Source organism: Eubalaena glacialis, chromosome 3 (genome assembly GCF_028564815.1).
Source record: "Eubalaena glacialis isolate mEubGla1 chromosome 3, mEubGla1.1.hap2.+ XY, whole genome shotgun sequence".
Classification (NCBI taxonomy): domain Eukaryota; kingdom Metazoa; phylum Chordata; class Mammalia; order Artiodactyla; family Balaenidae; genus Eubalaena; species Eubalaena glacialis.
The window spans coordinates 116551836-116577156 of record NC_083718.1 but is presented as its reverse complement, the minus strand read 5'-3'; the positions used below and the strand labels follow the sequence as shown (position 1 = coordinate 116577156).

At 38.2% G+C, this 25321-nt stretch overlaps 1 pseudogene; it reads left to right on the top strand.

Moving 5' to 3' along the window:
• Positions 1-2026: 2026 nt before the first annotated feature.
• LOC133087147 (guanylate-binding protein 2-like) lies at positions 2027-18468 on the top strand (annotated as a pseudogene).
• The last annotated feature ends 6853 nt before the right edge of the window (positions 18469-25321 follow it).

Genomic DNA, 25321 nt, shown 5'->3' with positions numbered 1-25321 from the left:
ATAACATATTTGTCGCCCTTTCAGTTTCTTAGATGCAGTCACATCAGTATTGAGCAAGTTGTATCAAAGACAATGGTAATTTAATTGTGTCCCCAGTCAACACAGACAACATCAGCAAAGAGAAAGACAGTCCTAGTGCATTTCAAGATCTTAGTTTAGCTCCATGTCCCTGGTGCCTAATTCTACACAAGTACAGTAATGACCCAGGGATGTGCTGCCACCTGATAACACCAGGATTTCATCTGACCTGTCCCACATTAGGCTCAGCTGCAACCTATTTTGATGCTGGTCATTTTTCAGAAAACTAACTAACCCTTAAAAATCCCTTCCCACCCCTGCACTAATCTTAACATGGGCTCCTTTTCCCAGAGCAAGGCTGCTTTAGCACTGGAGACAAAGCTGCTTTGAGGAAAAAGTAGAGTTCTTACCTGTTTTCTTCTCAGTTTAGGTGGAGTGGTTCTGTAACTTCTCTGTCTCTCACTAGATGGTTAGACTTTTATTTCACCTACCCAATGTCGTGGGGCTTGCCTGATTTCCTGTAGAGACCAGACAGAAGTGAAGCAACCTCTGTAACAGATTTAGAGTAATATGAAACTGAAAGCACTGAAAACAGAACAATGACTCAATAACTGTAAAAGGAATTTTTGGAAGCTATCCTCTTTGGAGGGAACACAGGTTTGACACTACTTCTCAACTAGAACCTTCACATTAAATTTTTTTTGGAAGACATCTTAGAAACAATTTGGTGTTTAAAAAAGTGTCTATTAGATGCTTAAATATAATGGAATGTATCCCGGGATTGGGGGTCAGTTTGGGAAACCTAGAATGAGGAAGCATATTTTTAGGTTTAATTTCTTTAAGTAATGGACACACTTACAGTGGACCTGGCTCCTCATTTGTGCATGCCGTAAGTGAGGAAAAGGACACATCTTACACATTCGTGAACACGCAGCCCCTGGAACTTAATACCCAGTGCACAGGCTGGAAGGGGCTCCATGTGTTGCACATGTGTTCCAGGCTCAGTGCTGTCCGCTCTACATGGGTTAAATAACTGATATCTCATAACAAACATTCCCCCACCATTTTATAGAAACTGAGGCACAGAAAGATTTAATGTCTTGTCCCAAATCACAGCACTGTAAATAATCTGAACCGAATCATTCTTGATTCCAAACCCTCTTGTTAAGCCACTTCATTATACTGCCTTTCCATGTTTGCTCAATGAATAGCAGAAGTAACAGTTTTATTTCTTGATTGCCTTCTAAGAGGTACACATGTTACATGTCTAATTCAATCCTGACTACAGTCATGCAAAATAAGCGGTATTGTCTCCATCTTGCAGGAGGCTTGAGGGAGGGTAAAATAATATGCCTGTTCAGATTCATTAAGCAAGTTATAGAGGTGGGATGCAAATTTGAAACTCTGTTTACCCTTAAACTATGTTTTTTCTCCCCCTGAACAATGTTTCTGAAGGAAGGAATAGGGAAGTGAGGAGAAAGGGAGATATCTATAAGTTTCTCTCCTGATCTCATAGTATAAACGTATTTCTCCACACCTGGAAGCCAGTGTCTGAAATTTAACAAATAAAGTACACTCCTTTCTTTCCCTCTTTGCCATTATCTTTTAAAGTGTCTCTGAGTAAGTAGCACTTTAACTTGCTTTGAAAAATGTGATTTATCTGGGTCTTTCAGTTGCTGGAACACACCTAGTTTCTTCCTGCCTTAGCGATCTATGTACAGCAATTTTCTGCAACTGAAACTTTCTTACCCCTGATCTTGGCAAGATTGGTTCCTTCTTATTCTACTGGTCTCGGCTAAATGGCATCTTCTCACTGAGGTCTTCCATGAAAGTTAATCTCCAACCCATCACCTTGCTTTTTTTTTTTCTTTTCCCTATGACTACCTGAAATTCAAGTTCATAAAAACAGGGACCTCATGTGTTCACAGATGTGTGTGTCTCCAGCAATTAAAACAGAGTTTGGAAGAGAGTATAAGCTCAATGGATATTATGTGTGACTAAATATAAAATGGCTCCAAATATGAAGGTAACCCCACATTTTTCCAATTTGAAGTGTAGAAGAAATAGTAAAATGCCTATGTAAAGTATTTTGTTTGTCAATTTAGTTATACTTTTAAAATTATATATTTTATGTATATATAATATTGATATGTTGGTTTTTTCTTACATTTTATAAAATAACTTTTAAATTGAAATATAGTTGACATACAATATTATATTAGTGTCAGGTGTACTACATAATAATTTGACATGTGCATACATTATGAAATGATCACCACAATAAGTCTGTAACCATCTGTCCTCATACAAAGTTATTAAAATATCATACAAAGTTATTAAAATATCATCTGACCATATTCCTTATGCTGTATATTATACAGTTATTAAAGTTATTAAAATATCACTGACCATATTCCTTATGCTGTATATTACATCCCTGTGGTTTATGCATTATATAACTAGAGGTAGGTACCTCTTAATCCCCTTCACCCTTTTGCCCACCATGGCTCTGTATTTGCAAAAGTGGACTGAAACACTCTGGTGCTGTAGCCTTATTAACTATACTAACATTCTGATTAGTCATTTTATAAATCAAAAGTCTCTGGCTCTCCTCTACTTTTTCTCATGAGAAAAGGTTTTCTTATGTCAATTAAAGCCAACTTGCAACTATTTTATTGAACACATGCCAATGGAAAGCAAAAGCAGGTATAAACTTAGTTTCTCAGAAATTGACTAGATGTTAGGAAACCAGCTCCTTTCTGATTGGTACAGGAAAGAGAAACTGACTCATAGATACTATTTTTAGTTAATTGCTTTCATTTTGGAGTATGGATTGTTGCTTTATTTATTTAAAACTCTTTTTTAGTCTTTCAGTATTATTGTGCAGTTTTCTATATTTCAGTTCAAATTGTTATGTATATTCTTACATTATTATGTTTCCTTTTTAATTGTGGTTAAAAAACAACATAAATTTTACCATTCTATTTTAAGTGTACAGATTAACTATACTTACATGTTAATTATATTCCATCATTGTGGAACAGATCTCCAGAGCTTCTTCATCCTGCAAAACTGAAACTCTATACCCATTGAACAACTCCCCCTTAGCCTTTCACCCTAGCCCTTGACAACCACCATTCTGCTTTATGTTTCTATGAGTTTGACTACCTTACATACCTCATATAAGTGGAATCAGAAGGTACTGATCTTTTTCTAACTGGGTTATTTTTTTAAAATAACATCTTCATACTTAACCCATGTTGTAGCATGTGACAAGATTTTCCTTTTCTAAGGCTAACATTTTTTTAAATTCTAATTAATTTATTTTTTATACAGCAGGTTCTTACTAGTTATCTGTTTTATACATATTAGTGTATATATGTCAATCCCAATCTCCCAACTCATCCCACACCCTCTCTTTCCCCCCTTGGTGTCCATATGTTTGTTCTCCACATCTGTGTCTCTATTTCTGCCTTGCAAACTGTTTCATCTGTACCATTTTTCTAGATTCCACATATATGTGTTAATATACGATAATTATTTTTCTCTTTTTGACTTACTTCACTCTGTATGACAGACTCTAGGTCCATCCACATCTCTAAAAATGACCCAATTTCATTCCTTTTTATGGCTAATATTCCATTATATACATATACCACATCTTCTTTATCCATTCATCTGTTGATGGGCATTTAGGTTCCTTCCATGACCTGGCTATTGTAAATAGTGCTGCAGTGAACATTGGGGTGCATGTGTCTTTTTGAATTATGGTTTTCTCTGGGTATATGCCCAGTAGTGGGATTGCTGGGTCATATGGTAATTCTATTTTTAGTTTTTTAAGGAACCTCCATACTGTTCTCCATAGTGGCTCTATCAATTTACATTCCCACAAACAGTGCAAGAGGGTTCCCTTTTCTCCAAACCATCTCCAGCATTTGTTGTTTGTAAATTTTCTGATGATGACCATTCTAACTGGTGTGAGGTGATACCTCATTGTAGTTTTGATTTGGATTTCTCTAATGATGAGTGATGGTGAGCATCCTTTCACGTGTTTGTTGGCAATTTGTATATCTTCTTTGCAGAAGTATCTATTTAGGTCTTCCGCCCATTTTTGGATTGGGTTTTTTGTTTTTTTGATATTGAGCTAAATGACATGCTTATATATGTTGGAGATGAATCCTTTGTCAGTTGTTTCCTTTGCAAATATTTTCTACCATTTGAAGTTTGTCTTTTAGTGTTGTTTATGGTTTCCTTTGCTGTGCAAAATCTTTTAAGTTTCATTAGGTCCCATTTGTTTATTTTTGTTTTCATTTCCATTTCTCTAGGAGGTCAGTCAAAAAGGATCTTGCTGTGATGTATGCCATAGAGTGTTCTGCCTATGTTTTCCTCTAAGAGTTTTATAGTGTCCGGTCTTATATTTAGGTATTTAATCCATTTTGAGTTTGTTTTTGTGTATGGTGTTAGGAAGTGTTCTAATTTCATTCTTTTACATGTAGCTGTCCAGTATTCTCAGCACAAGTTATTGAAGAGACTGTCTTTTCTCCATTGAACATCCTTGCCTCCTTTGTCAAACATAAGTTGACCATATGTGCGTGGGTTTAACTCTAGGCTTTATATCCTGTTCCATTGATCTATATTTCTGTTTTTGTGTCAGTACCATACTGTCTTGATTACTGTAGCTTTGTAGTATAGTCTGAAGTCAGGGGACCTGATTCCGCCAGCTCCGTTTTTCTTTCCCAAGATTGATTTGGCTATTTGGGGTCTTTTGTGTTCCCATACAAATTGTGAAATTTTTTGTTCTAGTTCTGTGAAAAATGCCATTGGTAGTTTGATAGGGATTGCATTGAATCTGTAGATTTTGGGGGGTAGTATAGTCATTCTCACAATGTTGAATCTTCCAATCCAAGAACATGGTATATCTCTCCTTCTGTTTGTATCATCTTTAATTTATTTCATCAGTGTCTTATAGTTTTCTGCATACAGGTCTTTTGTCTCCTTAGGTAGGTTTATTCTTAGGTATTTTATTCTTTTTGTTGCAGTGGTAAGTGGGAGTGTTTCCTTAATTTCTCTTTTTGATTTCTTATTGTTAATGTATAGGAATGCAAGAGATTTCTGGGCATTAATTTTGTATCCTGCTACTTTACCAAATTCATTGATTAGCTCTAGTAGTTTTCTGGCAGCATCTTTAGGATTCTCTATGTATAGTATCATGTCATCTGCAAACAGTGACAGTTTTACTTCTTCTTTTCGAATTTGGATTCCTTTTATTTCTTTTTCTTCTCTGACTGCTGTGGCTAAAACTTCCAAGACTATGTTGAATAATAGTGGTGAGAGTGAGCACCCTTGTCTTGTTCCTGATCTTAGAGGAAATGCTTTCAGTTTTTCACCATTGAGAATGATGTTCCCTGTGCGTTTGTCATATATGGCCTTTATTATGTTGAGGTAGGTTTGCTCTATGCCTACTTTCTGGAGAGTTTTTATCATAAATGGGTTTTGAATTTTGTCAAAAGATTTTTCTGCATCTATTGAGATTATCATATGGTTTTATGCTTCAATTTGTTAATATGTTGTATCACATTGATTGATTTGTGTATATTGAAGAATCCTTGCATTCCTGGGATAAACCCCAATTGATCATGGTCCTTTTAATGTGCTGTTGTATTCTGTTTGCTAGTCTTCGGTTGAGGATTTTTGCATCTATGTTCATCAGTGATATTGGTCTGTAATTTTCTTTTTTTGTGACTTCTTTGTCTGGTTTTGGTATCAGGGTGATGGTGGCCTCATAGAATGAGTTTGGGTGTGTTCCTCCCTCTGTTATATTTTGGAAGATTTTGAGAAGGATAGATGTTAGCTCTTCTCTAAATGTTTGATAGAATTCACCAGTATAGACATCTGATCCTGGGCTTTTGTTTGTTGAGAGATTTTTAGTCACAATTTCAATTTCAGTGCTTGTGATTGGTCTGTTCATATTTTCTATTTCTTCCTGGTTCAGTCTTGGAAGGTTGTACTTTTCTAAGAATTTGTCCATTTCTTCCAGGCTGTCCATTTTATTGGCATAGAGTTGCTTGTAGTAGTCTCTCATGATCCTTTGTATTTCTGCTGTGTCAGTTGTTATTTCTCCTTTTTCATTTCTAAATCTGTTGATTTGAGTCTTCTCCCTTTTATCCCTGATGAGTCTGGCTAATGGTTTATCAATTCTGTTTATTTTCTCAGAGAACCAACTTTTAGTTTTATTGATCTTTGCTATTATTTCCTTCATTTCTTTTTCATTTATTTCTGATCTGATTTCTTTCCTTCTGCTAACTTTGAGGGTTTTTTGTTCTTCTTTCTCTAATTGCTTAAGATGTAAGGTTAGGTTGTTTATTTGGAATTTTCTTGTTTTTAAGGTAGGACTGTATGACTATAAACTTCCCTCTTAGAACTGTTTTTGCTGCATCCCATAAGTTTTGGGTCATCGTGTTTTCATTGTCATTTGTTTCTAGGTATTTTTTTAATTTCCTCTTTGATTTCTTCAGTGATCTATTGGTTATTTAGTAGCGTATTGTTTAGCCTCCATGTTTTTGTATTTTTTTACAGTTTTTTCCTGTAATTAATATCTAGTCTCTTGGGTTTGTGGTCGAAAGGACACTTGATACAATTTCGATTTTCTTAAATTTACCAAGGCTTTATTTGTGACCCAAGATATGATTTATCCTGGAGAATGTTCCATGTGCACTTGAGAAGAAAGTTTATTCTGTTGTTTTTGGATGGAATGTCCTATAAATATCAATTAAGTCCATCTTGTCTAATGTGCCATTTAAAGCTTGTGTTTCCTTATTTATTTTCATTTTGGATGATCTGTCCATTGGTGGAAGTGAGGTGTCAAAGTCCCCTACTATTACTGTGTTACTGTCAATTTCCCCTTTATGGCTGTTAGCATTTGCCTTATGTATTGAGGTGCTCCTATGTTGGGTGCATAAATATTTACAATTGTTATATCTTCTTCTTGGATTGATCCCTTGATCATTATGTAGTGTCCTTCTTTGTCTCTTGTAATAGTCTTTATTTTAAAGTCTATTTTGTCTGATATGAGAATTGCTACTCCAGCTTTCTTCTGATTTCCATTTGCATGGAATATCTTTTTCCATCCCCTCACTTTCAGTCTGTATGTGTCCCTAGGTCTGAAGTGGGTCTCTTGTAGACAGCATATATATGGGTCTTGTTTTTGTATCCATTCAGCCAGTCTGTGTCTTTTGGTTGGAACATTTAATCCATTTACATTTAAGGTAACTATCGATATGTATGTTCCTATTACCATTTTCTTAATAGTTTTGGATTTGTTCTTGTTGGTCTTTTCCTTCTCTTGTGTTTCCTGCCTAGAGAAGTTCCTTTAGCATTTGTTGTAAAGCTGGTTTGGTGGTGCTGCATTCTCTTAGCTTTTGCTTGTCTGTAAAGGTTTTAATTTCTCCATCAAATCTGAATGAGATCCTTGCTGGGTAGAGTAATCTCGGTTGTAGATTTTTCCTTTTCATCACTTTAAATATGTCCTGCCACTCCCTTCTGGCTTGCAGAGTTTCTGCTGAAAGATCAACTGTTAAGCTTATGGGGATTCCCTTGTGTGTTATTTGTTGCTTTTCCCTTGCTGCTTTTAATATTTTTTCTTTGTATTTAATTTTTGATAGTTTGATTAATATGTGTCTTGGTGTGTTTCTCCTTGGATTTATCCTGTATACTCTCTGTGCTTCCTGGACTTGATTTGCTATTCCCTTTCCCATGTTAGGGAAATTTTCAATTATAATCCTTCAAATATTTTCTTAGACCCTTTCTTTTTCTCTTCTAATTCTGGGACCCCTATAATCCAAATGTTGGTGCATTTAATGTTGCCCCAGATGTCTCTGAGACTGTCCTCAATTCTTTTCATTCTTTTTTCTTTATTCTGCTCTGTGGTAGTTATTTTCACTATTTTATCTTCCAGGTTACTTAACCATTCTTCTGTCTCAGTTATTCTGCTATTGATTCCTTCTAGAGAATTTTTAATTTCATTTATTGTGTTGTTCATCATTCTTTGTTTGCTCTTTAGTTCTTCTAGGTCCTTGTTAAACGTTTCTTGTATTTTTTCCATTCTATTTCTGAGATTTTGGATCATCTTTACTATCATTACTCTGAATTCTTTTTCAGGTAGACTGCCTATTTCCTCTTCATTTGTTTGGTCTGGTGGATTTTTACCTTGCTTCTTCATCTGCTGCATAATTCTCTGTCTTCTCATTTTGTTTAACTTACTGTGTTTGGGGTCTCCTTTTCACAGGCTATGGGTTTGTAGTTCCCGTTGTTTTTAGTGTCTGCCCCCAGTGGGTGAGGTTGGTTCAGTGACTTGTGTAAGCTTCCTGGTGGGGGGGACTGCTGCCTGTGTTTTGGTGGGTGTAGCTGGATCTTGTCTTTCTGGTGGGCAGGGCTGCATCTGATTGTGTGTTTTGGGGTGTCTGTGAACGTAGTATGATTTTAGGCAGCCTCTCTGCTAATGGGTGAGTTTGTGTTCCTGTCTTGCTAGTTGTTTGGCATGGGACGTCCAGCACTGGAGCTTGGCTGGTTGTTTGGTGGAGCTGGGTCTTAGCATTGACATGGAGATCTCTGGGAGAGCTCTCGCCAATTGATATTAAGTGGGGCTGGGAGGTCTCTGGTGGTCCAATGTCCTGAACTTAGCTCTTCCACCTCGGAGGCTCAGGCCCAACACCTGGCTGGAGCACCAAGACCCTGCCAGCCACATGACATGGAAGAAAAGAAAGAAAGAAAGAAGAAGAAGAAGAAAATAACAGACAGCACCCCAAAACAAACGGTAAAAGCAAAACTAAACAAACAAAATCACACAAAGAAACACACACACTCATAAAAAAAAAAAAGAAAGAAATGAACAGACAGAACCCCAGGAAAAATGGTAAAAGAAAACTAAACAGACAAAATCATGCAAAGAAACATACACACACACACACACACACACACACACACACACACACAAGGAAAAAGAAAAAAGAAAGGAAGAGAGTAACCCAAGAAATAAAGAAATCCACCAATGAAAACAAGCCCTAAAAACTAAGATAAACATAACACCAAAAACAAATCAAACACACAAAGCAAACCCCAAGTCTATAGTTGCTCCTAGAGACCACCGCCTCAGTTTTGGGAACATTCATCTTCTATTCAGGTATTTCACAGATGCAGGATTTATCAAGCCGATTGCAGGGATTTAATCCACTGCTCCTGAGGCTGCACGCAGAAATGTCCCTTTCTCTTGTTTGTTTGCACAGCTCCTAGGGTTCAGCTTTGGTTCTGGCCCCGTCTCTGCATGTAGGCTGCCCTCAGCCGTCTTTTCCCCACCCAGACAGGTTAAAGCAGCGGCTGATCAGGTGTCTCTTGCTCACTCAGGCCGGGGAGAGGGAGGGGTATGGTAGTCATAATTGGAATGCAGGGTGTGCCTACAGTGGAAGAGGCCGGCATGACATTGCAACAGCCTGAGGCACGCCGTGTGTTCTCCCAGGGAAGTTGGCCCTGGATCACGGGACCGTGGCAGTGGTGTGCTGCAAAGGCTCCCAAGAGGGAAGGTGTGGATAGTGACCTGTGCTTGCACACAGGATTCTTGGTGGCAGCAGTGGCAGTGGTAGTGGTCCACGCCTGTCTCTGGGGTCCGAGATGATAACCGCGGCTCGTGCCCATCTCTGGAGCTTGCTTAGGCGCTGCTCTGCCATCCTTGGGCACACAGAACAGGAAGCCCCTCTTCTCGCGCACCCTGAAACAATGGTCTCTTGCCTCTCCGGCAGGTCCAGACTTTTTCCCGGACTCCCTCCTGGCTAACTGTGGCACACTAGCCCCCTTCAGGCTGTCTTCACGCAGCCAACCCCAGTCATCTTGGGGTCTGACCTCTGAAGCCCAAGCCTCAGCTCCCAGCCCCCACCCACCCCGGTGGGTGAGCAGACAAGCATCTCAGGCTGGTGAGTGCTGGTTGGCACCAATCCTCTGTGTGGGAATCTCTCCGCTTTGCCCTCTGCACCCCTGTTGCTGCACTCTCCTCCGTGGCTCTGAAGCTTCCCCCTCCCTGTCCCCGCAAGTGAAGGGGCTTCCTAGTATGTGGAAACTTTTCCTCCTTCACAGGTCCCTCCCAGAAGCACAGGTCCATCCCTATTCTTTTTTCTCTGTTTTTTCTTTTTTCTTTTGCCCGACCCAGGTACATGGGGATTTTAATGCCCTTTTGGAAGTCTGAGGTCTTCTGCCAGCATTCAGTAAGTGTTCTGTAGGAGTTGTTCCACATGTAGATGTTTTTTTGATGTATTTGTGGGGAGGAAGGTGATCTCCATGTCTTACTCCTCTGCCATCTTGAAGGTCTCCCATAGTAAGTTTTCAATAAATGTTTGTGGAATGAATAAACTAATTAAGAAAAATTATTTTATATAAGCTTTGGGAGAAAATACAGCGTAAAAGGTGCTACTCATTTTCTGCAGTTTTCCTATGTTAGCATCTCAGCTATGTGACAGAACTGACAGATCCAATCAGGGCAAAATCCTTACCTGGTAAACATGAGGTCAAAAATCAGCTGAGTTTGTGAGCTTCTTTCCAGACTTTGTGTGGACTTCACCCTGGAGCTGGAAGCAAATGGACAACCCATCACTGCTGATGAGTACCTGGAGTTTCACTGAAGCTAAAGCAAGGTTACTGGGCCTGATGGTTGGCTAACATAAAAAGAGAAAACAATATCACAATGACCATTTCTATGTAGGTGCTGAAAATTATAATTTCGTAACTTTGTTATCCTGACTGTTCTGTTAGAGGAAATGAAACATTCTTTAGATGAATCAGTTGGGTCTAATTTTAAGTTACCTCCTTCTTGGAGAAGAAAAGAAATTTCATTTCTCTACCCCTTTAATTTTTTGGTCTGATCCATGATTAGTTAATATTTACCTCTTAATATAGGATTTGTGCAAATTACTAAGTTGAAGGGTCATATATTTGAAGCAATCAGCCTGAAGTTGTACTACCTCTAATTTTCATTCCTCCAGGTACTGATAAAAAAACTAAAAGCTTTAATGAACCTCGGTTATGTATGCAAAAGTTCTTCCCAGAGAAGAAGTGCTTCATCTTTGACCGCCCTGCTCAGAGGAAGTACCTCACCCGCCTGGAGCAGCTACAGGAGGAAGATATGAACCCTGAATTCAGAGAACAGTTTGAAGACTTCTGCTTCTACATCCTCAGCCATTCCAAGGCCAAGACTCTCTCAGGGGGCATCGCAGTCAATGGGCCTCGTGAGTCCCTCTCACTGCCCCTCCTTACCTGGACTTTCCTATTGCCCATTGTAGACAATAGAAGTGGGAACCATGAGGGTTACTTCTGACAAATACAGAGTCTAATGATGCCAAGGAAAACATACCACAAGGATCACATTGTGAATTTTACATGGGAACTAAAACTATTTCTAGTGTTATCTAATATTCACATGAGCAAGGTGAATAAAGGAAAAGAACTAGAATCCAGCCTTCTCAGCTCCCTATTTATGAAATTTCCTTCCAGGAGAGCTACAGATTGACAAAGTCAGGAAAAGGCAAATACACCATGTATGTGAGGCTTTGCCATTAACCTTAGCACAATTCTCTTGTTTATCAATTCAAAAATATGTGAATTGATTAGGAGTGCCTGCAATGCACCAACCACTAGGCATAATCCTCATTCGAGCACGATGGGAGCAAAAGGTATTTAAACAATTTATTTAACCATAATGATAAACAGTGATAAGTACAATAAATCAAAATAATACACTGCTATGAGAAAGGAGGGGGTGTAGGCAGGTGGGAGAAAATTTGGATTTGAAGGCAGAGAATATTTGTCTCTGAAAGTGACATGTAACATGAGAACTTAAAAATGGGTAGGAGTTAATCAGAAGAACAGTCAGAGTAGTTTTCAGACAGAGATAATATCATGTGAGAAGGCCTGAGACAGAAAAGATCTCTGCAATGTCAACAATGTAAAGGCAAGGTAGTGTGATTTGAACAAGGGTAGAGTGAATAAGAGTGGCATCATGGTTGGAGAAGTGTGCAGGGAACCATATCTGAAAGGACTAGTGGATGACTTCAAGGAGATTAGAGTATGAGCCCAGTGAGAGGATCTTGAAGAATTATAGGCACAGAGGTAATGTTATATAATTTATGTTTAAAACAATCCTTCTGAGTATTTTGTAGATAATGTGTTGGAGGGATGTACATGAAGCAATAAGATGAATGATATTTGCAATATTTTAATAATAAATAGGAATTATGCTAGGCTAAGACAGTGGCAACTGAGATTGTCAAAATGGATAGAATCCACACATATTTTGAATGTCAAATTCATAAGTTTTGATGATGGAGGGCATATGGGTGTGTGGAAGGAATTAAACAGAAGTGGCAAGCCCAACTCCAGGGTTCTGAGCTTAAGCAACTGCTTGAATGGATGTTATTTACTAAGAGAAATACCTGGAGGAAGAATTGTTTTCCAGAGTGGATGAAGGTGTTTAGTTTTGGATTATTTAGTATTTTCCTCTGATGTGTACAAGAAGGAATACCATCCAGATATTTAAATACACAAATCTAAAGCTTAAAAATCAAGCCAAAGCAGGAAATTAAAATATATGTGGTACTTAAAACTATAGAAAGAGAAGAGAAGGCCCAGGATTGAGTCCCCAACACTGATAGTTGTAGGGTGACCCAACCACTCCAGTTTGCCTGAGGCTGTAATTTCCTGGTATGTGAGATTTTTAATGCTAAAACCAGCAAATCCATGGCAAAGCTGGATGAAATGGTCACATTGCATGGAGCTCTGATGAGAGAATATCTAGGAAGACCCTGTTATTTAGGCCAGACACAGGACTAATGGCCTGCACCACATGTACACATACACTCACACACATACACGTGCTCTTGTACACTTGTGCACTAAACTGTCTCCTTGACCTTTTTCATAAATTAGAAGTTAGGAGGGAAATAGAAAGAAGGCAGACAAAAGGGAGATACAGGAAGGCTAAGAAAAGATCAAGACCTAATATCTCGTCACCCAAATATCCTTATTCTAATACGTTCATTCCAACATCTTCCTTTTGGTTGAGGGAAGGAGGAAGAAAGAGCAGCTTTAAACTCCTCTGAACTAAGAGGTTAACAAAATATTCCATCACAATTCTTTCTCAAAAAGTCTTTAAAACTACTGTTTGTGACACTTGAAAAGCATACAAAATACTATAGCAGTTGATTCAAAATAATTAAATTTACATTCTCAAGACTAAATAGAATACAGTTTTGGGATTTCCCTGGTGGTGCAGTGGTTAAGAATCCGCCTGCCAATGCAGGGGACACGGGTTCGATCCCTAGTCCAGGAAGATCCCACATGCTGTGTAGCAACTAAGCCCATGTGCCATAACTACTGAGCCTGCGTTCTAGAGCCTGCACGCCGCAACTGCTGAAGCCTGCATGCTCTAGGGCCCATGCTCCGCAGCAAGAGAAGCCACTACAATGAGAAGCCTGCTCACCGCAGTGTAGAGTAGCCCCCACTCACCGCAACTAGAGAAAGCCCATGCACAGCAACGAAGACCCAACGCAGCAAAAAAAATAAAAATAAATAAAAACCATCATTCACTTAAAAAAAAAATTAAAAAAAATAGAATACAGTTTGTTCCTCTCTCAACAACTGATAACTACTATTTCTTAAAATTCCCTTTCTTAGGTCTAGAGACCCTGGTGCTGACCTTTGTCAATGCCATCAGCAGTGGAGATCTGCCCTGCGTGGAGAATGCAGTCCTGGCATTGGCCGAGATCGAGAACGCAGTCGCAGTGCAAAACGCCATTACCCATTATGAAATGCAGATGGACCAGAAGCTGCAGCTGCCCACGGAAACCCTCCAGGAGCTGCTGGACCTGCACAGCGCCAGTGAGAAAGAGGCCATTGGAGTCTTCGTGAAGAACTAACTCTTTCAAAGATGTGGACCAAGTTTTCCAGAATAAATTAAAATGAGATATTTGCTATTCTGGTTCATGAGGGGCAGAAAAAATATCTTGATATGAGTAGTCCTCCCAGACTCAAAGACAGCCGCACTCAGTTATGTGTACTCGCTTGCAGTCTTTACTAAAAGAATAGACTGCTCCTGACCTTATTCCAAAAGACTATGGTACAATGACTGACTGATGATTACAAATATCTTCTTCTGTTAATTTCCGCCCTCTGGATGCCATGTTTTAAGCAAACAAGTAAGCTGTAAAACTGTATTTATATGAGATTATTTTATTTTTTTCATTTAAAGTTAGTCAAAGACACAGTACTTTCATGTTCCCTGCTAATAATCTGGGAGGATTCACTTCTTTCTGGAAACCCTAAAAATGTATTTTGTTTAATGTAAGGCAACAGTAAAACATTCAGAAAGCCAGGAAAGAGAACTCAATCATAAGAATGCTATTTGAAGACATGAGTCCTTCCAAATTAAGGAAGGATTGTTGCATGACAAATACTCAATCACTTGATGGTTCACCATCCCTTCCCTGGCTTGCAGGGCAGGATTTTACAAATCATACCTTGCTGCATTCAGAATTTTGATGAAACTAAATAGTGAAGGTCAGTAGACAATGGACATTTTTCTAGACTAAAGAAAAAGCTTAATGTATAAGTTCTCTTTAATGTTTTAATGTAGGTAAATGTTATATTAGACTTTCGTAATACAGAAAATACCTGGGGTAAAATCTCCATTACCTTCATTAACCTTATACTGAGAAAATATGCAAAAATATTATAATTTTAAATGTACCACTGATATTGACACATTAATGAGCATTTATGGAAAAGTCACTGAACTTAGCACTTTACATCACCACATATAACCCTGACAAGATATCTGTGACATAGATATAATTTCCCCTGTTTTACCAACAAGGAAACCTCATTTTAATAAGGTTGAGTGTCACTAAATCACAAAGTGGTGGAACCAGGAACTCCCTGCAGGCCTGTCCTACTGGATATTTGTGCTCTAAACTATGTCTGAAATTAGAGACTTGAAAAAAGAAGTTTCATATGGAACAGCGTCTGTGCTTTGAGAATCATTCTCTGAAGCAAGAGAAGTATGGAAAAGAAGCTTCAGATAATCACACAGATGTAGTTTTTAAACCAGCACTCTGTTTAGGGGTATTCTAGAATCTCCCAGCTTGGTGAGGGGTGTGTCATGTTTATACGCCACAATCTTTGCAGGAGAAGCATTTCCCAGTAATTTATGTGTGGTTAACATCCTAGTCATGTCTTACTGTACCATCTGTGCAATTTTTTTCCCTTCACAGGAACGGTTAGAAGCAAAGCAAGATGACTTTTTTTTTTTAAAGATTTATTTATTGATTGATTGATTGATTGCTATGTTGGGTCTTCGTTTCTGTGCTAGGGCTTTCTGTAGTTGCGGCAAGCGGGGGGCCACCCTTCATCGCGGTGCGCGGGCCTCTCACTATCGCGGCCTCTCTTGTTGCGGAGCACAGGCTCCAGATGCGCAGGCTCAGTAGTTGTGGTTCACGGGCCTAGTTGCTCCGCGGCATGTGGGATCTTCCCAGACCAGGGCGCGAACCCGTGTCCCCTACATTAGCAGGCAGATTCTCAACCACTGTGCCACCAGGGAAGCCCCAAGATGACTTTTGTAAGCAGAATATGAAAGCATCCTCAGATTACTGCATGGCTTTACTTCAGGATACTTTTGGCTGTCTATATGAAGATGTGAAGCAAGGAACATTTTCTAAACGAGGAGGTTATCGGTTTTTTGTTTGGAAGAAGCAAGAGCTAAAGAATAAGTACTACCAGGCCCCCAGAAAGGGGATACTGGTAAACTACCTACTGAACACCATTTCTTGGGCCTTGCTGAAGTGACTCTTTCAAACTACAGTGGGAACAACCAAAATGTGATTGGTAAACAGTGCCTCTACCTTTCATTGATCCATTCATTGATTTATTCAATAGGAGAGACTACCATGGGATGAATAGCAGATTCCTTCTTGGAAGCACAGATGGAGCCCCCAAAAGTGTTTGTAGAATTTATTCAATAATTTAGTCATTCAATCATCCAACTATTGTCTATTCAGGCCTAACGATATGCCAGATATTATCAAATTTCTGGGGTTAGGGCAATTAAATAAGAACAAACTAGTTCTCTCAAAGTATTCATCAAGCAATCAACAAATTATAGCTTACAGAAAAAACTAATAATAATAACAGCTAATACATATAGAGCATATTTTGTTTCAGACAAATGAATGGGCTTAACTCAATTCTTACAACAACGTCAGGAAATACATATTGTTAATATCCCCATTTTAATTAATTAATAATTTATTAATAAGAAAATTGAGACACAGAGAAGTAAAATAACTCACCTGAGACTGTACAGGTAATAAGTGTACAGCTGGACTGGAAATGCTTATAGCAACTCTCTGCTCTTAACTATACTTCTGTGCTGGTATACTCAGGTGATATCAGTTAGAATTAAGTTTGGGCACATATTACTCAAAAACAAAACAAAATAAAACAAAACAAGAGTGGCCTAAAATGGCAAAAGTTTCTTTCTCTCTTACATATAAGAAGTAAGGCAGAGGGAGTCTAGGCTGCCATGACAACTCCACAATCATCCTGTTCCCAGGCCCTTTCCTTGTTCTGCTCCAGCACTTTAGTGCCCAGCTTCCATCTTCAAGGTCAGTTTATGGTCTAAGATGGCTGCTAGAGTTTCATCTATTACTTCCACATTACAGATGGAAAGAAAAGGGAAAAACAGAAGAGTAAATGTCTCTGGGTCAACTGTCTTTAAGGTGTTCTGCAAAAAGTACCATATAACACCTCTGTGTAAGTGGTATTGGCCAGACTTTAATCATATGGTCACCTCAGCTACCAAGGAGGTTGACTAGAAAATGCAACATTTTATCACGGCCCACAATGTGCCCTGGTGGAAAAAAATGAGTTCTGTTTCTAAGGCAATAGGGAGAATAATATTTGGGTGACTCCAGAAGTCACGATCACAGTGACAAAAAGTGCCCTGAAGAAAAACAATGTAGGGTACAGGCATAGGAGAGGAAGGAAATGTGGTACAATTTTATATGTAGGTTTTTAGAGAAGGCCTCTCTCGTGAGGTACTGTTTCAGAAGAATCTTCAAAGAAGTCAAGGAGTGAGCCAAGTGGGCATCTAGAAGAAGAAAATTTCAAACAAACAACAGAAAATCCCAGAAGGATAAATTGGTTTATGTTCTAGGAATAGCAGGAAATGTGGCAAGAGGGCAGTGAGCAAAGGAAGAGGTGGCAGGAGGTGAGGTCAGAGAGATGCTCAGAGGCCAGATGCTAAACAAAGTAGTACCCTGGAGGCCACTGAGAGACGTTTCAATTTTACTTGGGAAGAGTTGGAAAATCAGCGGAGGATTTGGTGCATCAAAGTGAAGTGATCTTTCTTAAAGTAATATAACACAACACTAGCTGATCTGAGGAAAACAGACTATAGGGGAGCAAGAGTGGAAGGAGGTAGGGAGACCAATTATGAAGCTAATGTCATGGTCCGGGCAAGAAGTGATGATGTCTTGGACCAGGTTGTCAGGAGGAACAGGTGACAATTGATGGGCCCTGGCTGGTTTTATCTTGAAGTCAGAGCAAACATCATTAGCTGATGATGGTACCTGGGACTTGGGAGGAAAAAAAGACATAAAGGATAACCATAAGGTTTTTAACCCATACAATTAGAAGACAAGATTTACTAATTAAATTACTAAAATTGGGGTGACTGAGAATAAAACAAATTTGAGGATGGATCCAGAATTGGGTTTTAAGCCAGTTTAGGTTGAAATGGTATTTAAATTCTAAAATGGGTGCTAAAATGAAATTGAATTAAGAGACATACTGCTAGGCTTTACTTTGACCCATAGTTTCTATTTCCTAATTCTAATTTCCTCTGTTATCACTAGGCAGAAGAGATAAAGAAGAAATATTTGGATTCCAAGGAGGATGTGGCTATGCACTTCTACAGACTGATCAGTCACTTACAAAAAAGGAAAAAGAGATTGAAGGTGAGAACAGCTGAAAACACTCTAGATAGTTGGAAAGCCCCAGAAATGTTAATGTTAGCCACAGTAGTCCACCTAGAATATTACTATAGAGCAAAAAATATCAAGTATAGATCATAGCTTTAGGGGATTCTTTTCTTAACCAATATTTATGTTAATCTGTCTTCTGATTACTCTTCTGATTACTCAGTGCAAAAATTACCCAAAGAAGTTTTCTATATGAAATAAGAGTAAAACAAGCAAAATGGGGTGAACGGCAAAACAAAGCTATAACAATTTAATCCTCATATTTCTCTGCTTATTTTTCTTCTTCAGTGGAGTGGAGAAGTCTGAATCTGTAGAAGCTGCAAACAAAATTTTGGAGGAAATGCAAAGGAAGAATGGGCAGATAATGCAAGAAAAATAAAAGAGTTGTCATGAACATATGAAACAGTTGGCTGAGAAAATGGAAAAGGAGAGGGCCCAGTTAATGGCAGAGCAAGGGAGGGTTCTAATGCTTAAATTTCAGGTATTCGATTGTGTTATCTCCATTCTGTGCTGAATCAAAAACACTGCTTAGTTTTTGAAGGAACGTCCATACTGTTCTCCACAGTGGCTGTATCAATTTACATTCCCACCAACAGTGCAGGAGGGTTCCCTTTTCTCCACATCTTCACCAGCATTTATTGTTTGTACATTTTTTGATGATGGCCATTCTGACCGGTATGAGGTGATACCTAATTGTGGTTTTGATTTGCATTTCTCTGATGAGTGATGTTGAGCATCTTTTCATGTGTTTGATGGCAATCTGTATGTCTTCTATAGAGAAGTGTCTATTTAGGTCTTCCACCCATTTTTGGATTGGATTGTTTGGTTTTTTTTATATTGAGCTGCATGAGCTGCTTGTATATTTTGGAGATTAATCCTTTGTCAGTTGCTTTGTTTGCAAATATTTTCTCCCATTCTGAGGGTTGTCTTTTCTTCTTGTTTATGGTTTCCTTTGCTGTGCAAAAGCTTTTAAGTTTCATTAGGTCCCATTTGTTTATTTCCATTACTCTAGGAGGTAGGTCAAAAAGGATCTTGCTGTGATTTATGTCATAGAGTGTTCTGCCTATGTTTTCCTCTGATCCAGGAATCCCACTACTAGGCATATACCCTGAGAAAACCATAATTCAAAAAGACGCATGTACCACAATGTTCATTGCAGTACTATTTACAATAGCCAGGACATGGAAGCAACCTAAATGTCCATGGACAGATGAATGGATAAAGAAGATGTGGCACATATATACAATGGAATATTACTCAGCCATAAAAAGGAAAAAAATTGACTCATTTGTAGAGACGTGGATGGACCTAGAGACTTTCATACAGAGTGAAGTAAGTCAGAAAGAGAAAAACAAATACCATATGCTAATGAATATATATGGAATCTTAAAAAACGGTACTGATGAACCTAGCGGCAGGGCAGGAATAAAGACACAGACATAGAGAACGGACTTGAGGACACAGGGTGAAGGGGAAGCTGGGATGAAGTGAGAGAGTAGCATTGACATATATACACTACCAAATGTAAAATGGATGGCTAGTGGGAAGCTGCTGCATAGCACAAGGAGATCAGCTTGATGCTTTGTGACGACCTAGAGGGGTGGGATATGGAGGGTGGGAGGGAGGCTCAAGAGGGAAGGGATATGGGGATATATGTATACATACAGCTGATTTACTTTGTTTTACAGCAGAAACTAACAACATTGTAAAGAAATTATACTCCAATAAAGATATTATATAAAAAAAAAAAAACACTGGTTAGAAGTTAGAGCACTAGGTCAATTTAAGAACTTTTCTAGCCCAAACACTAGTAGACATTTCATTCTCTTACTGCTTCTACCCCTGACCATCTCTGGTTACTAAAGACTATTTACTTGCAGGATCAAATCTCATGGAGCCCTTCATTACTAAATTACTAATAAACCATAACTATTCATTACCAGGCACTGCACAGTGGCTTTACAGATATTCTGTGATCAAATCCTCATGTTATGTTACAGGTACATGTTATATTGTCATGTTTCAAAAGAGGAAATTGTAATTTCATGAGAGATAAGTAACTTATCTGAGTCCTTCCTTGTGGGAAAATATCTGGCCTGTCTCCCCTACTGAGTGGAGTCCACAGTGACTGTTTCTGCCATACCTGGTGACTTTATCTCTGGAGGCACCCTAATGAGTAGGAAGACTTCATGACCATCTACACAATTAACTACATAATTAAATACCCAGGCTGCTAGTACTCCATGCCCTACTCCAAGTCTATATTGATTTGGGTTGTCCACCCAGAGATACAGTAAGGACCAGTGCAGACTTGATGTCAACTGTTTTCTATTACCTCTGCCACCAAATTTTGGAGACTGTTATTAAATTTCCTGATCAAACATCTGCTGTGATTCTGAATCATGTAGTAACCTTCCTATTGGATTTCATCCATCTTCCTTACCTCCTTACCTCAGATATGTATTTAAGAGTCCACACTACATAGATCAGAGTTGAGGGGGTAAAAAGAGTTTTTCCAGAAAGACTGTGTTGCCTGTGGCTGAAGGGGGCCACAAAATTAATTCTGGGTCACTAATATTTTAGAAACTATAAAGCGAAGAACATTTCTGCAACTAAAGCAAGCCCAGAAAAATTATTGACAGGCATAGGAGACTCAAGGAAGAGTGATATAATGGAAGTTAAGGGAGGAAGAGATTTCAAAAACAAGTTTCAAAAATTTATGAGGGATTAATGTAGGTATGGACAGGGGAAATTATTTAGCAAATGTGGGAAATGTTTTAGGTTGTGTGAGTACAGTCTCCCCTTTCCCTTTTAGGAAAAAGAACATCTTCTTGAACAGGGATTCAAGAAGGAGAGTGTGAAACTTCTTAAAGAGATTAATGCTATCCAGATGAGATACAGAGAATCATTCCCAATATGTAACATTCTCTAAAAATCCAAGGAATGTAATTTCCTAACCCACTCCTGTCTGCTAGGAACAAGTTAAACAAGTAACTTCAAGAAGTCAAACAATTGCCACTAAACTAAACTCAAAAACATGAGACTTGAATTTTTGTTGAGCCATAAAGTTTGCAAAGATGAAACAAAATGTGAAGGCAATGTGTTAACCTAGAGAGTACTTCAATTCATCCTCAATTATAGTGATTAGTATGATCCCTAACTGGATCCTATATTTTAAATCATGCATATTGACTCTAGAGAGACTTTAAATTGGGGTGCATTTTACAATGGAACGATATCAGACAGGTTCTGTTCAGGGTAGACTTTTTCCCCACTCATACACCACCCTTCTAGATTTTCTCAGCTCCATGCTCTTACTCAAGGGTTTACTTTGGACCTGGGATAGAGTTGGAGTGTTGTGTACACAGGAAAAATCTGATGGGAGTGAACAAACCATGGAGCACAGTTAAGCATCACTCCTGCCAAGTGGTCATTGGGTCACATGACGGCTTCCAATAAGGGAGGTGTGGGACAATTAACTTCAGTGTGCAGACAGTGTACAATTCTCCATTGGGTGGAGGCTGCATTGCTGTGGTCACTGATGGGACTCCTGGACACTATTAAGGGAAGTGCTTACGCCTGTGCAAAATAGATTTATGAATGGATGTTCAACTTCTCTGTCTATAAAATCCCTCTAGATAATTACTGTCTCATTTCCAGGGCACCCAACATCTCTCTCTTCCCCTCTTTTCTTAGTTTTACCCTATTCCCACAGTTCCAAGTATAATTTCTACAATCACAAAAATGGAACTCTAGCTCAAAATACATTCCTTTCCATTCCTCTGAGAATCATAACTATAATCCAACAAAACCGAAAACTTGACTCCATTTTTTCTTTCTCCCCCTCTGCTGTGACATCACACCCTGGGAGCCACTCAAGGAAAATGTCTAGCATGGAAGGCCAAGAAACAGAGGAAAAGTAAAAAACAATTTATTAATACAAAAATATTAACCTACCAAAATTGTTTCAGCACATGTAACGTTCGAGAATCTTTTTTGCAACAAATGGAATCTCCTCAGTAACTTAAATAAAAAAGGAAATTGATTTTTAAGTCTAATAGGCAGCAGACAGATTCTCTAGGATGGCAAGGCGGCCAAACTCTACTGCTGTTTCACCAAGAACAATACCAACCACACAGTGAAGACATCTCAAGAGAAAACAGCACATCCATTACCACCTGGCATAATGGTCTCGTGTCAGAAGCTCCACCAATGTCAGCTCTGAATGTATGGATGCCTCTGCCTTCATATCTGCAGTAAACAAGTTGCATATTGGGTTGCTCATGTCTCCATATCAGTCTCACATAGGTGTATCTGCTTGACAGAATATAAATCACATGCCTCCCCATTGGAACGTCTGGGAATGAGAGTTGTCTATCTTCCACTTTGGTGATTAGAGTCTCATAATGTGAGCAATTTCCATCCATGTTAGAGTCAACCAATTCTTCTAGGTACCTCTCTGGAGATATACCTCATGTTAGAAATAATAATAATAAAAACTCAATAGTATCATGTACATCACATACAACATTCATTATTTTTACCATGATATCTCAATATTCTTTTTAACTCTTCCTCTATTGTTTTGTAAGTCATACACTTCAGTTTGTTAACATTCTTCGGTTACTCTTATCTTTTAACAGTCATACTTAACAAAGCCTTAAAAGTACTACAGAACAAATATCTACTTCACTCCCCACACATAGCATCTAACATATTATTTTGTTTGTATTTAAGCTTATCTTATTTTTATTTCTTAAATTAGATATTGTTCTTACATTTGAACAGTTAATATTTTGTACCTAGTTCTGTGTAAGCAGAAAACAACTTTATTCTGTCTCAAAAGTATCCATTTAAACTACTTTATTGGAGCATTCTTTCCTGCCATTAGTTCATTAGTCACTCTCAGATTAGTGAATAATCTTTTTTCAAAGTAAATAAAAAGTTCAACTTGATATAAATTTTAAAATCTCCCTCTCAAATTTGATTCAAAGTTTCTCCTCTTTTTTTCACCTCGCATTCAGACCCCACTTACATACCCAGGTCTGATCAGCCTTGTAAGCACACAGCACAGGAGAAGTATGTCTTTTTCCTTCTCATTTCCCAGCTCTACCTTCCCCTGGACACACCAACTCATGTTTATAATACCTTGAAGTTGTGACCTTGAAGTCCAGGGAATTAAGGAAAAGGAAATCATCTTACATGATACACTAGTAATCTGGCTTTTTTGCCCTGTGTATGTGACTTAGATCTTTTTCCTATAAAAATGATGAGTTATTTGCTGATCCCCTTCTTGGGCCCTCCCATTGGCAGTTTCCTCCTGTGGTCCACTTTTGATTCCTTTCTTCAAATACTCTCTTCTAGAGATTTATTCATTCATATAATCTTCTTTCCGTATTGAAGTCAAACACCTGCCATTTAGACATCTTGTGATCTTGTGCAGGGTTTATTTCAAGATCATCCAAATCCAGAGACACCTCCCCACCAGTCAGTACACCCAGGATAAAAACTCATATGTGCCTGCTTAATTGACCACTAGAAGGGCAGGCTGCTCCCAGCAGCCCTCTCTCTTCTCTCTGTTGCTGCAAACTACTCCGGTCAACCTTTAACTATTAGACGATTTTAAGTATGTGTTGGGCACCGATGTTAGTGTTTCCATACTCCAGGGAGCAGATGTCAGCTTCCAATAGGATCTTTGAAGTACCTAACACTATTTAACTTGTGGAGGAAGTGAGAAAGCAACACTCTTCACTGTAAAAACTAAAAGAGTTAATCAATACTAAACCTACCCTAAAATAAATTGTTGATGGATCTTCTCTAAGTGGAAAAGAAGAATCAACATGAAATGAAAAATCCCACTAGGAAAGGCAAATATATAGTAAAGACTGAGGAACAACCACTTAAATAATTCAATACAAAGATTAAAAATAAAAAAATTATAAGAGCAACTATAACTACAATAAATACTTAAAGGATAAACATGAAGATGTAAAATATGAACTCAAAAACAAAATGTGGGGAGGGGAGTAAAAAAGGTAGATGATTTAGAATGTGTGTAAACTTAAATGACTAGTAATTTAAAACAAATAGATACAGTTATAGGTCAACATATATGAATCGCATGGTAACCACAATTTAAAAATTTATAATAGTTACACAAAAACTAAAATGAAAGGAACAGAGCATACTACTAAAGAAAAGCAACACAAAAGGCAAGAAACAAAAAGAAGAAATGAACAGAGAACTGCAAAAACACGCTGAAATCAAGTAACAAGATGGCAATAAATACGTATCTACCAATAATAAATTTAAATATGAATAGACTAAATGCTCCAACCCAAAGACATAGGGTGGTTGATTAGATAAAAAAATAAAACTCTTCTAATGCTACCTATAAGACACTCACTTCAGAGTTAAAGACACACAGACTGAAAGGGAGAGGATGAAAAAAGATATTTCATGAAACAGAAATGGCAAAAATGTGGGGGTAGCAATATTCATATCAGACAGAATAGACTTTATATCAAAGGCTATAGCAAAAGACAGAAAGGGAATTATATAATGATAAAGGGATCAAAACAAGAAGAGGCTATTATACTCATTAACATATATACACCCAATACAGGAGCACCTAAATATATAAAACAAATACTAAGAGATGTAAAAGGAAAAACTGAAAATAATACAATAATATTAGGAAACTTTAACACCCCACTTATATCAATGGACAAATCATCCAGACAGAAAGTCAATAAGGCAACAGTGGTCTTAAATGACACCATAGACCCATTGGACTTAATAGATATTCACTGGACATTAAATCCAAAAATAGAATACACATTCTTTTCAAGTGCACCTGGAATTCTCCAGGACAGATCACATCCTAGGCCACAAAACAAGTCTCAACGAATTTAAGAGGATGGAAATTATATCAGGCATTTTTTCCAACCACAGTGGTATGAAACTACTGGGTGGGCCAAAAAGTGCCTTTGGTTTTTAAGTAAAGATAAAAGACACATTTTTCATTTTCACCAAGAACTTTATTGAACAACGTATTCACCCTTTTATTCCACTACCTTCTGCTGTTTTTCAGGCAACTCCATAATTGAATCTTCCCAATACTTTTTATCTTTTTGAGCAAAGAACTGTTCCAGGTGCCTTTTACAGTCTTCCAGGGAATTGAAATTTTTTGCATTAAGAAAATTTTGTAAAGACCAAAATAAATGGGAATC